Here is a 20,473-nt window from a genome sequence, read left to right as displayed (position 1 = left end):
ATAGTCTCATAATTACTCGTGCTAGAATCTATGAAGTAATTCTCTGAGCGTAGGTTTATCCAATACTCAAAATCCCCTTTTTCTAAGTACTCATGAACATCATAGCAATCTTATTGCAATGTCTAATCCCCATAGAAAATCTACAACTCAATTCATGACATTCTTAATTCACTACTTACTTCCAAAAGTATGAGAGGCTGTGAAATTTTGAATAATCAAATCATTCAGGAAGTAAAACATGCAAAGTGAAATACAATAATAAACAAATTAACTATTGTCTCAAACCTATTGAATATAAATAAATATCTATTATTTTATCATCATAATAATTTCGAATTTATTCATTATATAATGTTTTGAGTAATCAACTAACCACTAGAATTAAACATCATTCATGCCATGTTATGAACATGCATACTATGCCTCTCTAAGGTCCTTCCTTTGTGAACATATCAACTGGACATTATTCCAATAATGCTCATTTCACAATTCCAAATTCTTATCACTATCCAAGATGTGATGGAATTTCAACTTAACATGCATTAATTTCCTATGATATCAAGATTCCAAAGTCTTAAAGACCGAGTCTTCAATATTACAGACTATCCCATTGGAACTTTGTTACTTGAAACAATTCCATGGTAATGAAGGTTCAAATTCAAGGTACACTACTTGAACACTTCTTTTGCATTAAAGTTTCCAAATTACATGTAGACTTCTCAACGATCTCCTGTTATGAAACATTTTCATATTCCCATATGACCATCAATTCTGACCAAGAATCATCTCAATCTAGAATCATGTCACTATGGTCTATCCTAAATAATATCATACTTCTAAGCATCCACAAGCAACCGGTCTTTGGTATAACCTTAAAATATTTTTGATAGTTGTTTAAAAACTTTAGTCACAAAATATTCTAATCCTTTTCCTCACAATGCTTAAGGAATTTGGAAAAATTAGAATAAGTGAATATTATAGCATATGTATCGATCCTATATCCGAAGTATATGGGACTCGATTCATTATGTCTCATATAAGGATTTGATATATCTTCAATCTCTTGATATAATATTTCCATATATCAAATTTCCTATGATGAATCATTTCAACATGATATTCATATATGTCTATGACTAAGTTCTATTGAACTATGCGATCTAAACCTTTAAATTCGAAAACAAGTATGAGTGTCCTCTCCCTTAAGTCTACTATAGAGAAACAATTCCCAAACTTTGAAATTTGCAAATTGAAACTTTGTTCCTTACAAACAGTATTGTCAACATGCAATACTAGCATAACAATTAGCTTTGACATATACCTAGAAATCAACTGGACTCCTAGAAATCAATACTCTTGGCTTTCTTACTGAAGTACATATTTTTGTTACGCGATGCTTCGATAACTCTCCAACTAAACTTCTTAAGCTTATACACCTTCATGGGATAGTATATGTGTGTGTTTAAACCCTTTTAGAACTCATAAATATATCTCTTGAAAGTTCAAACAATACCATGCCATTCCTCACAATTTGAAATATGAAGAGGGATGCCATAATCATATTGTGAATTTGAGAATGCAATTAATACAACCAATATCCATATTGATCTTTATCATATCTTATAATCTATCAATGAAAGTAATTCCTCATAATCACTCTCATGAATTAGAGCGAATCTTTTCCACATAGATTTCAAGGTGCATACGTTCCCATCCATGTGAATCTGTCATTTCCGACCTACAATCATAAGACAAGGTTTAGGACAAAATCCAATTCAAATTTAGCTTTCCTTCATGGATTGAACTTTGCTATTCTAAATTTCTTGCCCTCTGGTAGCACAAGGGCCTACCAGTGCTTCCATTTTGTTAACAAGTCACCCATTTTGATAAGTGTACTTTCACTGACCAACATGCTTTGCTTTTGTAGTTAAATGAAAACATAGAACTCATAAGCATTGCCAAATCAACTAGAAGTGCACAGAAATAAGAATGTGTCAATCAAGCACGACAGGTTATCAACCTCAGGTCGCGTGCTAGTGATAACTAAAAATTTTATTGTCGGTTGACTCTTGAAACTCTTAAGATCAATACGACTCCCACTGACTTCTTGACATGTGAGTTTTCTCTCAAAGAACATTCATTGACAAGCTAAAACAAATATTCAAAAGTTCGTGTGGATTCCCGACAAGAAAACACTTCATAGAATTAGTCTCTTTTTATCTTTCGTTTCTCAATTAACGAAAACATCACAAATCCAATTCTATATGTGCTAGAGTAAGAAAACATTTTTACTCTATATATTTTGAGGTATTTCCAACCTTCTTTTTTTGAAATGAGTTTCAAGATATGATTCACAGTTACTAGATCATAGCTCTACAACTTGATTTGGAATGAAGTATGACTCATCTCTTGATCGAACTATTTCTAACAATATCTGATTCCTCTTCTTAGTCATACAGATGCACCGAGATGTTCTTCGATGATCAATTATGATATAAATCCACAATAACTAAGATGATCATAAAACATGATACTATGGTACTCTCCTTTCCTTTCATATTGGAGAAACATTTATGTTACTGCCTAATAGATTCCTCTTATTCGTTCTGCTACATTTTGAATTTTTTCAAAGTATCAGAATTATGCTTAATCTTATAAACACAACCATATTTACTGAAACACCAAAAAATCATGATGAATGGCGTTATCGTCCTTTGTGGTGGATCTGATGAGTCCATATCAACATGTACTAGATCCATTAGTCCCACGATCAGATTTAGCTCACTCTTCTTAAGCTTCCTTCTTTCTCTTAGATCCTGCAATACCATCAAAATGTGACCATCACATAGGAACTTAAAAAATCATGGAGTTAGATAATGGATGTACCTGAAGTAGAGTCATACGAATTGACTTTACCATCTCTGAGATCTTTTAGGTACTTTGGGCAGCTTCGCAACCAATGTCCCTTCAATTAGAAGTAGAAACAAATGGAATCGTTCGGTCAACACATGGGACTATCCCAGAACTAGCCTTTCTCTTTACCATATGATTAAACGGTGTGATCTTGGACAACCCTTTTCCATTGGGAAGAGAAATCTTTTCTAAACCACCATTTTCACCATTGTAAATTTCCATGGAAACCTTGGAATTACACCCTATACGCATCTCCGCTTCATATGTTTTCTTAAGCATTTCTAGTTCAACAACCATCAACATTTGGGTCAGATCAATTAGGTTCATGTCGATATTCTTCAAATAAAAGTTCTCAATGAACTGGTCATATGACTTTGGAAGCGAGAGAAGAACCAAATCAATGGCTTGCTCCCTTAGGAAAACGACACCCATTCTATCCAACCTGTCAATGCACGATTTCATTTTCAAAACATGCACACACAGAGTTTCCATCTTGATGTTTATATGCCAATAGGGATTGAGTAGTCTCATATCTTTTAACTTGAGGAAAACATGACGTTGGGAGAGTCATATGAGGAGGTGGAAGAGTTGAAGAGAGATGATGTCCAGTTCCATCATTTCCTAAGGAAGGGAAAACAATTTCACTTGAACTTGAAATTGGAAGACTATCTCCTTAAGATTGAGGAAAAACATTTCCATAAGATGAGGAAGACCATTCCTATCTTCATAATACATCTAAAAGTGGGAAAAAAGAATTCAAGTTAGTTGATTTTAATCCTTAATTTATTAATCCAAATTTAAATCAAGGATAGGATCCATATTTTCGATTCGAACTTTGAAGAGGGGTGTCGTAATCAAATTTGAATCTATTTTAGGTAGGTAAGACTTTTACCAATTTCAATCTTATGAAACTCCTAGATCTTTTAAGATTCATTTAATCTTATTAATGTCATTTTAATCTCAGATTATTCTCTCACTTTTATGACTAGGATGCCGAGGATCACAAACGAGATGTGAATAACCATGCAAAACCGCTTGACAACCTCGAGGACTTTTATCATCTCAGATTGATGTGTTGGTTAACAACACACACTCGATCAATAATGATAATTTTCGAGATACTCCATAATATCTCTTTATAGTCCCTATTAGTGTGTCAGTTAATCACACACGCTCTACTAACACCATATAAAGAATGATGTGCATTTTCATGGATTAGCATACTTTTTTACATTTTTACTAAAGTAACTAGAGTGAGATTTTTAACGAAGGTTCTAGTACTTTTAAACCATTATACTTTTATGAGGTTATGTACTATCGAACCCGTTCTGCTAACGACCCTCCACGAAACAAGGGAGCGGTGCGTGAGAATGAGCACCCATTCAACGACCATTTTATAGGTTGCTTCCTTACACCCCTGTATAGTATGACATTGTGAATGAGACATACTAGCATTCTACCATCATGAAAAGGACCCAAACTTATGAATGGATGGGTTTAAACCCTAAAGGTACCAACTTTATGGACCTTGAACATCAGAAACACCGAGAGGGGCAACTCAAAGCTCCTGGAGTGGCATCAAGCCACTAGATAATATCCATGGGATCAAAAAGGAACCAAAACTCATAAATGATAGATCTAAGACATCAATGGTCAAGTTCATAGCTTTATACCTCAAACAAGCTGGAAATGAAGCACATAATCAAGATCCATAAGCTCTTCCTTGATCCTCAACCTTGCACCAATCCCCTACTTCTTGGATATGGACAAAAACACACCAAAAATTGATACCATGAGCACAAACTACCATCATGAAGGCTAAAGATCGATTTCTAGGGTTTTAAGAACTTGGAGGCTGGTAGAGAGGCCAACCCTAAAGACTTAATGAGCTTATATAGGGTACACCATCAAAATTAGGGTTTTCATTAAGATTCACGTATGCCCTGCGTACACCATTGTATGCCCTCGCGTATTCCCGAAGGCACGATCCTGCATCGCATCAGTACGCCCTGCGTACACCATTCTACGCCTCGCATATTGTAACAAACCGTTATTTCAAACCTATGTAATAATGTAGGTCAATTTGTATTTCTTTTTAAAATAATAAAGAGAAATTTTAGCATACTGTGTATATTTACATAATTGACTCTCAAAAATAAATTATTAAACAATCTCGATTGCGACGAACCGAGTGATAGAGATTGTAACAAGGTTTCCAAAAACATAAAGAACACTAAAATCCGAGTTATAACGAAGAAGTTATGACCAATCGAAGATCCGCGACAAAACCGGCAAAACACTGTTCAGTGTAAAAACTGAATTTTCAATAAAAGGCTTTTTAGCCTGACCAATCTAAATGAAAGTTGTAGTTTATGTTAAACTGAGAACTTTCATAAAAAGAACGGCAAAATCTGACTTCGTATGAGGAAGTTACGATTTTTCTAAGTTTCAGTGTAGCAGTGTACAACTAAAAAGTCGAAATAAAGATCGAGTGATTTTTAGCCGACACAACCTAAACAAGAATTGAAGGTCTCGTCAATAGTAGTACAACGGTAAAAAGACAGACAAAAACGGACATCGGATGAAGAAGTTATGAATTTTCAACGGATTTCCTGTCCCGGTCTGTTAAAAATAATAATATTAAAAATAAATTCAAAATCAGCCGACGAAGTCTAAACGAAAGTCGTAAAGTATAATTTTACCTACACGTACATATAAAGAACGTTGAAAACGGAGCTCGTATGCGAAAGTTATGATTTTCGCAAGTTTTTGGCACAAAAATCAAGAAATATTGAAAACCGGGCAATTTCGCAAGACTGACCTTCGGCCACGTCACCCTCGCATGCGAGGCTTCCACGTGTCACCATCGGATTGGACCGAAGTTCTCCGTGTCACCATCTGATTGGATCGAGACCGATGTCCAATAAGCAGTCGGCAACCCTCGCAGGAGACACCCCCGGACACCCCTCGGACACCCCCTCGCACCGTGCCTTCTTCTGATTCGACCGAAGTCCGGTCCAATGGCCATCTGACACGTCTCGCCGGCTGTATGAAGCAATCCTTCTCCCTTCACCACCTGTCCGAACACGCGGCAGCCTCCCCTTGCTTCGGATTCGAGGCTTCGGCCTATATAAGGCATGCGAGACCCTCCGGACATTTTACACTTTTCACCCCAAATTTCACACACTTTCATATTTTTCACTTCCACAAACTTATATACAACCCCTAAAGCCCCGGTATCAAGTCTAAAACCCTAATCAAGCCTCGAAGCCCGGAGATTCCCGAGAAGTTAACCTCTCTCCAGTCGAAACTCTGCCCGATTTGAGCCGGTTTTTCGTCAAATAAACTCCTTTCCGGGAAACGAAACGCTATCCGAATCACCACTTATCATGTGAGTTCATACCCCCGTATATTCATAATTTCTACTGTTTTAAGGAGGGGAATACAAGCATAACACAAGAACTTTGTGTTATAAAATCATGATTTTAAATCATGATAAAACGACATTAAATCATCAAAAATACTCAAAACATTAAACTCTTTTATAATCTTATATTTTTCCCCAAAATTCATATTTGTGTGTATATATATATATATATATATATATATATATATATATATATATATATATATATATATATATATGTATATATATATATATATATATATATATATATATATATATATATATGTATGTATATAAATAAGATTTAAAAGGCTTAGGACTGATAACTCATTTTGGGTCCTTTTCCTTGTTTGGATGTGGGCTTATAGTACCGGTTATTTGTCCGAGTGTAGTTTAAATTTTACTTATATATAAAATTGTGTATGTATATAAATATAAAAGTTATTTCATCAGTTCAAATACCTTTGTAACATGTTGAGCAAGGGGTTACATGCTAAAAACAGTTAAATACCGATTCAGAAAGTACATATAAATTATAATAGGTATAATTTATGATACATAGAACAATAATTCATTATTCAAGCATACTAGAATACACTGTTTTACAAAAAACAAGGGTTTTGATTCAGAACAAATCAAGGGTTTACACCTATCAAATACATGTTCGGAATACTAATTCAAGAACATATTGTCAATCATTTATTTCAGAATGATTGGGGTTTCATGAGTAATATACATGTAACGTTTATATGCTTTTTATGAGACATTCAATTCAGGTTGTTTAATTCATTTTAGACAAACAAGGTAAAGTCCTGACATTATAACCAGAATCTCCATCCCGGGGATCGAAACAAGTTGTGTGTAGTCTATATCGGGATTGACAACCCCACACTCAGGCTGCTAGCTACAGTCAGGCATACACGCCAATGAGTGGCAATTGTTATCAACAGTTTAAACGCCCACAAAGCGTTTGTTTCAGGCCATCATGTCATAGTATGGTTATAATAACTCATTAAAAAGATATTAACAATACGTTAATGTATAAACAACTAAACGAAAGTACACCTTCAAAGTACCAGTTTACAGAATACAAACTACAATGGTTCAATACAGTTTTCAATAACAGCTGGTGGAGCCAGGCACACTCTCAGTTACAAGTTTTTCATAAAGGAATACAAATACAAAACATTGATACAAAGAGAACGGTTTTATGGGAATAAAACTACTTTTCATATACAACAGAAAATATAGGATTTTCTGGAACAGTTTACATATAAAAAGATACGGAGATACTCTTTTAAACATAAACACTTATGCACTCACTCAACTTTATGTTGATACTCTCTTTTCAAATTACTTGTATTCTCAGGGAAATAATACACAGGTACTCCCCGAGCTTTTTGAGAAGATGGAGCTATGTTGAGTCATATCTTCTTTTGTATAACTATTTTGGTTCAATATACAATGACTGAACACATGTAAATACTTATACTTTTTAAATACAATGGTTGTTTGTACTTTGAATACTATGATGCATGTGTTGTGATACTACAATTGAAGTCCTCCACCCCCGGGCGTTTCCGCTGTCTGGTCTGGGGGTGTGGCAGATTGGTATCAGAGCATTGTTTATAGTGAACTCAGTATATCAATCCTTAAAAGATATACAAACTATAAATACATCGGGGCTAGGAGCTCTGACTACAAGTATACTTTTTAAAGATTTAAGTATTTTTACAAGAAGTATACTAACACACATACCTACAAGTACAATATCACAGTCATAAGAACTTAAAAGTATTTGGATGTTGAACACTATAGTCAAACCTGGGCAGTTATGTAATCATATCTAGAATTAATATAGCCTGATCAACTATATTGATTTGAGATATGACCAACATGTGTTTGGGAGTGATAGTAGTGTTGCGACATGTCTAAAACTTACCATACATATTCAGAAGAACTATAGAACAGAACACAAAGATTAAAATACTACAGAGAGTATTTTACTAACCTTACTTCTAATACAGAACCTATGGCTGAACACAATTTACCGGGGGACCCCTACAATCGACAAAATGCAGGCTGTAATTCAGACTCAGTTGAAGAACCCTTTGAGGATAGCGAATCAAGTGGTACGGATACAGAGCCACAAGTCTGCAACCCTGGGGAGCGTCCCCTGAGACAAGATGAAGTCGAACCAGCCGAACCCATACCTGAGTGGGGCCAATACATAAGCCATTGGAGTCGACAAGACGGTCAACGCCCTCCCTACAGAATGACACGAGGTTTCTATAACGTCTCTAGAGGAGGAACAGCCAATAGAGCTCTTCTAGTTATAGTAAATCGAATAGCCCGGCAATTCGATCAATCGAGGATGTCGATCAATCGAATCCTAGAAGTGAATACGGTTGCGCAGGCTAACACTGCAGATATCCTTCGTCTTGATGAAATGCGGGATGATACCCAACACCATACAGAAGCCCTTCAGAGGCAAGTCTATGCTGCTCAATCCGAGATAAGGGAGTTGAGAGAGCATCAAGCTGCCCAAGAAAGGCGCTGGAAAGCACAAGACGAAGCGGAACCTAGCAACCTTCGCAAGTAGTGTTCGCACTACTTCTACTTTCTACTTTCTATATCGAATGTATATACTACTTCTCACGATATGTACAAAACCAAGTATCAATAAAACAATAAGCACTTTACTTCAACAAGAGTTATTACAATTCTCATAAACATCCTATTCCAAAGTTTTGGATCACAGAAATGTTCCAGTGTTATTTTTCATGCTTTCAATACGACCGCGAAAATTTTATTTTCGGTAGGTCGGTTTGATGTCGACACTTTCTCAGTATTGTGGTATATTATAGACCTACTTTAAGGTCAAGTTTTTCGGACCTTATGTACTTAATATACCAATACAATCGACATGTACATTCATACTCTTTGAAAAATAACCATTCAATTTCATATTATCCTATTGCAAGTTGTACTTGCAATGGATTCTTATTTCCAATTATTTACAAGATTCATGTTGAATTAAGTGTCTAGTTCAGAGATATCAAATTCATATTCATTCTTGATATCTCACTATCTTTTTATCTATTGACTTTTATAGAAAAAGATGCCTCCTCGTAGAAATCCAAGACATATCAATGTCAATGAAGCACCGACGCCACCCCCACCACCACCTCCTCAATTCGACCCCGCTATGTTTCAAGCGGCGGTCACGGCAGCTGTAGCTGTTGCCATGTCTCATATCAATACTCCTGGTGCTAGTGGGTCGGGAGTTGGTGCACATCCTTCTAACCATGGCGAGAGTCATGGGCATTTGTGAGAGTGCACTTATAAAGATTTTTCTAATGCCAAACCCAGGACCTTTAACGGGACTGGGGAAGTTATGGCACTAAGATAGTGGATAGAGAAGACAGAAGCAATTTTCGAAATTTGCTCCTGTCCGGAGGGTAGCAAGGTTAAATTTGCTGCTTGTACTTTTTTAGATAGGGCCCTAACGTGGTGGAATGGCCACATTAAGTCACTTACTCTGTTAGTGGCTAACTCTATCAGCTGGGAGAGCCTAAAATCCATGTTAATGCAGGAATACTGCCCGCGAGGGGAAATACAGAAACTGGAGCAAGAACTCTGGGGTCTTACAATGGTTGGTTCTGACATATCAACCTATACCAGTAGGTTCTGTGATCTGGCAATTCTTTTTCCGGATATAGTTCCTATGGAGAGCAAAAAGATTGAGAGATATATTTGGGGTATGTCGCCCCAAATTCAGTCAAGTGTTTTAGCTTCGAAGCCTGTTACTTTTGACAGTGCCAAAGAGCTGGCACAATCTCTTATCGACCACGGAGCCCGTCAAAACTCTGTGGTTACTGCTCCAGAACAACCCAAGGAGAACAACAACAACAGTAAGAAGAAGGGTTGGAACAAGAGGAAGGGCAAATCTCCTCTGGAACCTGCAAAGAAGCAACAAGTAGTGGCAGTCCATGCCACTACTGTACCTGCTACCATACCTGCTACTGTGCCTGCTACTGTCCCTAATAACCTTGCACCAACTAAGCCCTATGCTGGTACCCTCCCTAAATGCAACAAGTGCAATTTTCACCACAACGGAAATTGCTAAGAAATGCAGTGTCGTAACTGCAACAGGAAGGGGCATACTGCCCGATTCTATAGAATACCACCCCAACCACTTAACCAAGTACCTGCCGCTGGAGTAGGCCGAGCATGCTACCAATGCCGTGATGTGGGGAATTTCAAGAAAGATTGTCCAAAAGCTGGAAATGCCGGTGGAGTTGGGAGGATTCTAGCACTGGGTCATGAAGAAGCGGTGGCAGACCCTGCAGTGGTCACGGGTACGTTCCTTCTCAACAATACTTATGCACGCATTCTATTTGATTGTGGTGCTGAGAGGAGCTTCGTGAGCCATAATTTTAAACATCTACTAAATCAAAACTCCCAACCACTAAATGAAACGTTTACAGTAGAAATGGCTAAAGGGAAATCCGAATCCACCAACGATATATACATAGGATGTATCCTTACCTTGAATGACTTGTCTTTCCCAATAGACCTTATGCCGGTCTCTATCAAAAGTTTTGACATCATAATAGGTATGGATTGGTTGTGCCCCAACCATGCCGACATCCTATGTTATGAAAGAGTTATTCGTTTGAACTTGCCAACTAATGAAACTCTTATTATCTATGGCGACAAACCCGGAACGAACCTTCGGATCATTTCTTGCATCAAGGCACAGAAGTACCTTCGCAAAGAGTACTGTGCTTTCTTAGCTCACGTGGTAGACAAAAAGCAAGAAGTGAAAGATATCGCGAACATTCCTGAGGTCTGCAACTTTCCCGATGATCTTCCAGGAGTACCTCCCGAACGTCAAGTCGAATTCCGTATCGACTTAATCCATGGAGCTACCCCTGTAGCTAAATCCCCCTACCGTCTTGCACCTTCTGAAATGCAAGAATTATCCAGTCAGCTTAACGAACTCCTTAGCAAAGGTTTCATAAGACCAAGCTTCTCACCTTGGGGAGCACCGGTTTTGTTCGTAAAGAAGAAGGATGGATCATTCCGCATGTTCATAGACTACCGCGAGCTGAACAAACTTACCATCAAGAATCGATATCCTTTGCCTCGCATTGACAATCTGTTCGACCAACTTCAAGGTGCGAACTACTTCTCGAAAATAGACTTAAGATCCGGGTATCACCAGTTACGGATTTTGGAGGAAGACATTCCCAAGACCGCTTTTAGAACTCATTATGGTCATTACGAGTTTATAGCGATGCCATTCGGATTGATGAATGCACCTGCTGTGTTCATGGATCTAATGAACAGAGTGTGTCGTCCATTCCTAGACAAATTCGTCATAGTCTTCATCGACGACATCCTTATGTACTCAAGAAGCAAAGAGGAACATGGCCAACATCTTCGTCAAGTATTACAAACCCTTAGGACAGAAAAACTCTATGCGAAGTTTTCAAAGTGCGAGTTTTGGATTAGGAAGGTTGAATTCCTAGATCACGTGGTCAGTTTAGAAGGAATACACGTGGACCCTTCCAAAATCAAAGCAATTGAAAACCGGCCAGCACCCAAAACACCTACAGAAATCCGACAATTCTTAGGTCTTGCTGGCTACTATCGCAGATTCATCCAAAATTTCTCCCAAATCGCTAAACCGCTTACCACCCTGACGCAAAAGGGTGTAACTTTTAGTTGGGGAGAGAAGCAAGAAACAACATTCCAAACGCTCAAACAAGCCTTGTGCAGTGCACCGATCTTGTCTCTACCCGAAGGGACAGAAGACTTTGTAGTGTACTGTGATGCTTCAAATCAAGGGCTTAGGTGTGTACTTATGCAAAGAGGAAAGGTTATCTCCTACGCTTCAAGACAACTTAAGACACATGAAGTCAACTATACAACACACGACCTTGAGCTAGGAGCGGTGGTGTTTGCTCTAAAGATCTGGAGACATTACTTATATGGCACGAAATGCTCAATATTCACGGACCATAAAAGTCTCCAGCATATCTTCGATCAAAAAGAGCTGAACATGAGACAACGATGATGGGTGGAGCTACTGAACGACTACGAATGTGAAATTCTCTATCACCCTGGTAAAGAAAACGTAGTAGCTGATGCCCTTAGCAGAAAAGAATAATCGGGACGCTGAGTAAAGTCGTTGACTATGACAATCCATTCACATCTATCCACGCAGATCAAAGAAGCTCAACTTAAAGCCTTGAAACCCGAAAACATGGCAGGTGAAACTCTGAGATGAATGGATAAGAACTTCGAAATCAAGGATGATGAAGTCTATTATTTCATAAACCGGATCTGGACACCAAAGTTCGGTGGTTACAGAGACGTGGTTATGAATGAAGCACACAAAACCCGATACTCCATTCATCCACGTTCAGACAACATGTATCTGGACCTTAAGAAACTGTATTGGTGGCCTAACATGAAGGTCGAAATCGCTACCTTTGTGGTCAAGTGCCTTACTTGTGCCAAAGTCAAGGTAGAGTACCAAAAACCTTCAGGTTTATTACAACAACCTGAAATCCCTGAATGGAAGTGGGAGCGGATTACAATGGATTTCATAACCAAGTTACCCAAGACTTCGGGTGGTTATGATACTATTTGGGTAATCTTCGACATATTAACCAAATCTGCACACTTATTGCCAATAAAAGAAGCCGACAAGATGGAGAAGCTAACCAGAACGTACCTCAAGGATATTGTCAGACTGCATGGTGTACCAATATCTATTATTTCGGACCGAGATAGTATATTCACCTCTCGTTTCTGGCAGTCTTTACAAAACTCTCTGGGAACCAGGCTGGACATGAGTACAGCCTACCATCCACAAACCGACGGATAAAGTGAGAGGACGATTCCAACATTAGAAGACATGTTGCGAACTTGCGTGATCGACTTTGGAAAGGCATGGGATATTCATTTACCCCTTGTTGAATTCTCTTATAACAATAGTTACCACACTAGCATAAAGGCTGCTCCATTCGAAGCCCTCTATGGTCGCAAGTGCAGATCCCCTCTGTGCTAGGCTGAAGTGGGTGACACGCAGCTGGCTAGAGGTCAAACTCCTGACAGTGCTCTCACTGGTCCGAAAATTATTCGAGAAACTACCGAGAAAATCGTACAAATTCGGGAGCGACTTAAAGCTTCCAGTGATAGACAGAAAAGCTACGCTGGCAAAAGGAGAAAACCCTTGGAATTCCAGGTTGGTGACCGCGTCTTGTTAAAGGTCTCACCCTGGAAGGGCATGATACGCTTTGGAAAGCGTGACAAATTGAATCCAATGTACATAGGACCATTCGAAAATCTTGCTAGAATCGGTCCTGTAGCTTACAAACTTCGACTACCCCAAGAACTAAATAACATTCATCCTACCTTCCACGTTTCGAACTTGAAAAAGTGTCTATCCGACGAGACTCTTGTAATCCCACTCGAGGAAATCGAGTTAAACGAGAGCCTCAACTTTGTGGAAGAACCCGTAGAGATTCTAGACAGGGAAGTTAAGAAAACTAAACAAAGTCGTATCCCGATAGTGAAGGTTCGTTGGAATGCAAAACGGGGACCTGAATTCACTTGGGAACGGGAGGATCAAATGCAACAGAAATATCCACATCTTTTTCCCTAGTCTATCTGTAATGCTAATTTCGGGACGAAATTCTCTCTAACGGGGGGATAATGTAACACACCGTTATTTCAAACCTATGTAATAATGTAGGTCAATTTGCATTTCTTTTTAAAATAATAAAGAGAAATTTTAGCATATTGTGTATATTTATATAATTGACCCTCAAAAATAAATTATTAAACAATCTCGATTGGGATGAACCGAGTGATATATATTGTAACAAGGTTTCCAAAAACATAAAGAACACTAAAATCCGAGTTATAACGAAGAAGTTATGACCAATCGAAGATCCACGACAAAACCGGCAAAACACTGTTCAGTGTAAAAACTGAATTTTCAATAAAAGGCTTTTTAGCCTTAAAAATCTAAATGAAAGTTGTAGTTTATGTTAAACCGAGAACTTTCATAAAAAGAACGGCAAAATCTGACTTCGTATGAGGAAGTTACGATTTTTCTAAGTTTCAGTGTAGCAGTGTACAGCTAAAAACTCGAAATAAAGATCGAGTGATTTTTAGCCGATACAACCTAAACGAGAATTGAAGGTCTCGTCAATAGTAGTACAACGGTAAAAAGACAGACAAAAACGGACGTCGGATGAAGAAGTTATGAATTTTTAACGGATTTCCTGTCCCGGTCTGTTAAAAATAATAATATTTAAAATAAAGTCAAAATCAGCCGACGTAGTCTAAACGAAAGTCGTAGAGTATAACTTTACCTACGCGTGCATATAAAGAACGTCGAAAACGGAGCTCGTATGCGAAAGTTATGATTTTCGTAAGTTTTTGGCACAAAAATCAAGAAATATTGAAAACCGGGCAATTTCGCAAGACTGACCTTCGGCCACGTCACCCTCGCATGCGAGGCTTTCACGTGTCACCATCGGATTGGACCGAAGTTCGCCGTGTCACCATCTGATTGGACCGAGACCGAGGTCCAGTAAGCAGTCGACAACCCTCGCAGGAGACACCCCCGGACACCCCTCGGACACCCCCTCGCACCGTGCCTTCTTCTGATTCGACCGAAGTCCGGTCCAATGGCCATCTGACACGCCTCGCCAACTGTCTGAAGCGAGCCTTCTCCCTTCGCCACCTGTCCGAACACGCGGCAGCCTCCCCTTGCTTCGGATCCGAGGCTTCGGCCTATATAAGTAGACCTGTAAATGGGGCGGGGTTTGGAGCGAATCACCCTTGATCCAAACCCGTTTAAAAAAATAAAAACATGACCCGCCCCGCTCCAATAACCCTCAGGGTCTTAAATAGTCGAATCCATATCCGTATCCACCGGATCAATGAATACCCGACCCATTAACCCGACCCTTTTATAATATTAAATTTTCATCATTTTTATGTGTTCCAGAAAGTAATATTTCTCAAAAAGATAAAATATCTACTTAAACAAGATGTACATTAATTAATACTCAAAGTCCAATACAATAAAAATCACATTTTACTTGGACATCGAGTTGTATATTTTGTTGTCATATATATATATATATATATATATATATATATATATATATATATATATATATATATATATATATATATATATATATATATAATGGGGCGGGTTATAAGTGGAGCGAATCGACAATGATCCATACCCGACCCATTTATTAAAAGGGTAAACGGGTATGGATCGTAAACGGGTAAACGAATCGAAAATTAAAATCCAAACCCGTAAAATTCTTACGGGTTTGGAGCGAATCAGGGTCAAAACCCGCCCCATTGACAGGTAATATAAGGCATGCGAGACCCTCTGGACATTTTACACTTTTCACCCCAAATTTCACACACTTTCATATTTTTCACTTCCACAAACTTATATACAACCCCTAAAGCCCCGGTATCAAGTCTAAAACCCTAATCAAGCCTCGAAGCCCCGAGATTCCTGAGAAGTTAACCTCTCTCCAGTCGAAACTCTGCCCGATTTGAGCCGGTTTTTCGTCAAATAAACTCCTTTCCGGGAAACGAAACGTTGTCCGAATCACCACCTATCATGTGAGTTCATACCCCCGTATTTTCATAATTTCTACTGTTTTAAGGAGGGGAATACAAGCATAACACAAGAACTTTGTGTTATAAAATCATGATTTCAAATCATGATAAAACGACATTAAATCATCAAAAATACTCAAAACATTAAACTCTTTTATAATCTTATATTTTTCCCCAAAATTCATATTTGTATATATATATATATATATATATATATATATATATATATATATATATATATATATATACATATATATATATATATATATATATATATATATATATATAAGATTTAAAAGGCTTAGGACTGATAACTCATTCTAGGTCCTTTTCCTTGTTTGGATGTGGGCTTATAGTACCGGTTATTTGTCCGAGTGTCGTTTAAATTTTACTTATATATAAAATTGTGTATGTATATAAATATAAAAGTTATTTCATCAGTTCAAATACCTTTGTAACATGTTGAGCAAGGGGTTACATGCTAAAAACAGTTAAATACCGATTCAGAAAGTACATATAAATTATAATAGGTATAATTTATGATACATAGAACAATAATTCATGATTCAAGCATACTAGAATACACTGTTTTACAAGAAACAAGGGTTTTGATTCAGAACAAATCAAGGGTTTACACCTATCAAATACATGTTCGGAATACTAATTGAAGAACACACTGTCAATCATTTATTTCAGAATGATTGGGTTTTCATGAGTAATATACATGTAACGTTTATATGCTTTTTATGAGACATTCAATTCAGGTTGTTTAATTCATTTTAGACAACCAAGATAAAGTCCTGACATTATAACCAGAATCTCCAGTCCGGGGATCGAAACAAGTTGTGTGTAGATCTATATTGGGATTGACAACCTCGCACTCAGGCTGCTAGCTACAGTCAGGCATACACGCCAATGAGTGGCAATTGTTATCAACAGTTTAAACGCCCACAAAGCGTTTGTTTCAGGCCATCCTGTCATAGTATGGTTATAATAACTCATTAAAAAGATATTAACAATACGTTAATGTATAAACAACTAAACGAAAGTACACCTTCAAAGTACCAGTTTACAGAATACAAACTACAATGGTTCAATACAGTTTTCAATAACAGCTGGTGGAGCCAGGCATACTCTCAGTTACAAGTTTTTCATAAAGGAATAAAAATACAAAACATTGATACAAAGAGAACGGTTTTATGGGAATAAAACTACTTTTCATATACAACAGAAAATATAGGATTTTCTGGAACAGTTTACATATACAAGATACATAGATACTCTTTTAAACATAAACACTTATGCACTCCCTCAACTTTATGTTGATACTCTCTTTTCAAATTACTTGTATTCTCAGGGAAATAATACATAGGTACTCCCCGAGCTTTTTGAGAAGATGGAGCTATGTTGAGTCATATCTTCTTTTGTATAACTATTTTGGTTCAATATACAATGATTGAACACATGTAAATACTTATACTTTTTAAATACAATGGTTGTTTGTACTTTGAATACTATGATGCATGTGTTGTGATACTAGAATTGAAGTCCTCCACCCCCGGACGTTTCCGCCGTCTGGTTTGGGGGTGTGACACATACCGACCTTAGAACTAGTACGTCATGCGTACATACATGTACACCCCACATACTGCTTAACCCCTTAACCCTAATATACTCCGAAGGTCATAACTTCCTCATTAACACTCCGATTCTGACGATCCTTACATCCATGAAAAGATGACGAGAATCTCTACACTTTAACCAACCCATACCTACCTTACAATATCCCGAACGAACATCCAATTTCCATAAAAGCCTGAGCTGACAAATTATTGAAATACCCTTTGACTCCAAAACACAAACCGAATACCCGAAACATCCAAATTACATTATCCAACCCCAATTGAGTCCAAATCTCACTTCTTCAAGGGTCCCAAGCCCTCTAATACCCAATCCCAAATTACTACTCCAAAATGGGAAACGATTTGAAACAAGGCGTTACACTTTGAAAGCCAAAATGTATCTTTGTATAAGTAAATCAATACTCAAAACTGTGTTTGTAAAGAATACTTGAATATACTTGAAAACCAAACTGTATTGTTGCATAAGTAAATCCATACTTAAAATAGTTTTGAAAGAAACCAAGCCCATGGTTTGTAGTGAGAGAGAGAGAGAGAGAGAGAGAGAGATTCTAGTTAATGTTTATAGAGAGTCTAATAACCGAGCTATGTGACTGAATGTACCCCCTACAACGCTTCATTGGACGTTGTAGTAACAATTGTAGACACTTATCACTGCTTTGATTGATCGGTCGAGGTTGTAGCTAGCAACCGCAGGTGGGGATGTTAACCACGTATAGATCTATACATATGTATCTCGCTCCGAAGATTAACGATTATAGTAGTGTGGGTATGCTAAGTGTTTAGACTCAGAAATGAATATAGTATCACTAAAAAGCCCTTAACTAAAGTATGTGAATAGCTCTCAGCCCTAACTTAATTGTGGTTAAGTCACTAGGTGTTAGGGGTGTCAGACCCAACAAATAAAGGGGTACGATATACTCCAAAATAATACTACTATATTGCACTAAAAGGTAGTACAAGGCAAGTAGGGTCAATCCACAGAGACACGGGACAATTGGTCTATACCTCATTGCACAAGGTACTATGGTCACCAATAGTAAAGAGAGGGGGGTTTAGAATGTTATGATTAAACAAACAATTAAAAACATAAGTAATCAACTAAATGAGTGAATTAAATTCAGAATTTGTAAGGACTCCAACTCTATGTATGACAACTTAGCAATGTGATTCCAAATCAACATGATATTTGCTCAATTATATCTAAGTTGGTACTTGAAAGTGTTAACAAGCTCTAACACTTCCCATTCACCACATTAATTAACCAAAACAAGCTCTTTGATTAACCCTAACCTTACTAACCTAACCTAAACATGCTCTTAGAATTATATTGAAAGATTGCATTAAACTTTATGTGAATGTTCCCAACAACACCCAATACTCCTCACAAGCTCGGGAGCATAAGAGTGTGTGAATAAGATTTACTCTAAATTCATTCAATGGAAATCAGTTTAGTGCTTGTTACTTGTTCAATTTCACAAAACAATTACGGATTTTGTAAAAGAGATAACTTGAATGACCTAACCCTAATTCAAATGGCCAATAAGAATCATAATTAGAATCAAACATTCGATTGAAGCAATATCAAATTCACTAGATAGAAATTAAATGCAAACATCAAGTCATATGATTGAAATCACAACTAAGAAGTCAAGACATGAAGTTGGAGAAACGAGGGTTCTAGCCACACATGGCTAGAACAAGATCAAAAGTTAAAAAGATGGAAATAATGTGCAATTACAACTTACAAATACTAGAAATAATTTCCAAATGATTATTGATCAAACCCTTGCAAAAACCTTCGAAATCCCCTCTCCAAATGTGCTATGATATGTTGTGTGTGTCCCCAAATGACCCAATTTCCGTAATATGAAAGATAGGAAAAACTGCCAAAAGTTGGTTTTTGGGTCGAACACGGCCCGTGTTGACTTGCACTAAACTGACACGGTCCGTGTTCAGCATGGTCAACACGGCTCGTGTTGATTTGCACTAAGCTGACACGGCCCGTGTTCAGCATGGTCAACAGCTTCTTTTCTGGTCAACACGGCCCGTGTTGATTTTGCAGTGTAAATCCAACACTGCCCGTGTACCCTTCTGACTCCGAATCCAAACTTGATTTTTCCAACTTTTTCGTTCTTCGCCCGATCATCCAGAAATCTTCACCAATGCTTCCCGGCACCTCCCAAAGCACATTCCAAGCTCCGGTTTACCTGAAAAAGACATGAAAGTGTGCAAATAACGTTGTTCTAGAGACTAACATGAATATGATGAAATGCAATAAAAATGAAGAATAACTATGCTAAATAGATGCATAAAACGGGACTAAAAAGTGTGCAAAGAGGTGCACAAAATGCACCTAACAAATCTCCCCAAGCTTAGACCTTTCTTGTCCTCAAGAAAGAACAAGAACCAGACAAACAGGACGATTTCTAGATGGCAAAAAGAAATATAGAACAAACAGGGACAGAAAGATCCTAAAAGCTAAGAATGAATGCATGCAATGAAAACTATGAAAAAGAAACATATGTACAAAAGATACTTAAGAAACAAAATGAACCAAAGAAAAAAAAATTAAGAAGACAAGTAATTTATTTATTTTTTATAAATATATATAAATATGATCAAACTTTACATCAATAGGGCTCCAATCATTAATACCTAGGCGACCATCCTGCTACCTTCCACATATCACAGACTCCCAAAGTGAGGAAGACCACAAAACAGTGTAACCCAATAATCCAACCATAGTTTTATTTAAAAATTTATACCATAATTAGCTTTATGGGCGAAAATAACACGGTCCGGGATCTCATGTCCTTAAGACTAAATGGCCAAG

Source organism: Lactuca virosa, chromosome 6 (assembly GCF_052849685.1).
Source record: "Lactuca virosa cultivar CGN04683 chromosome 6, Lactuca_virosa_CGN04683_v6, whole genome shotgun sequence".
NCBI classification, from domain to species: Eukaryota; Viridiplantae; Streptophyta; class Magnoliopsida; order Asterales; family Asteraceae; genus Lactuca; species Lactuca virosa.
This window is presented reverse-complemented; position numbering follows the sequence as displayed.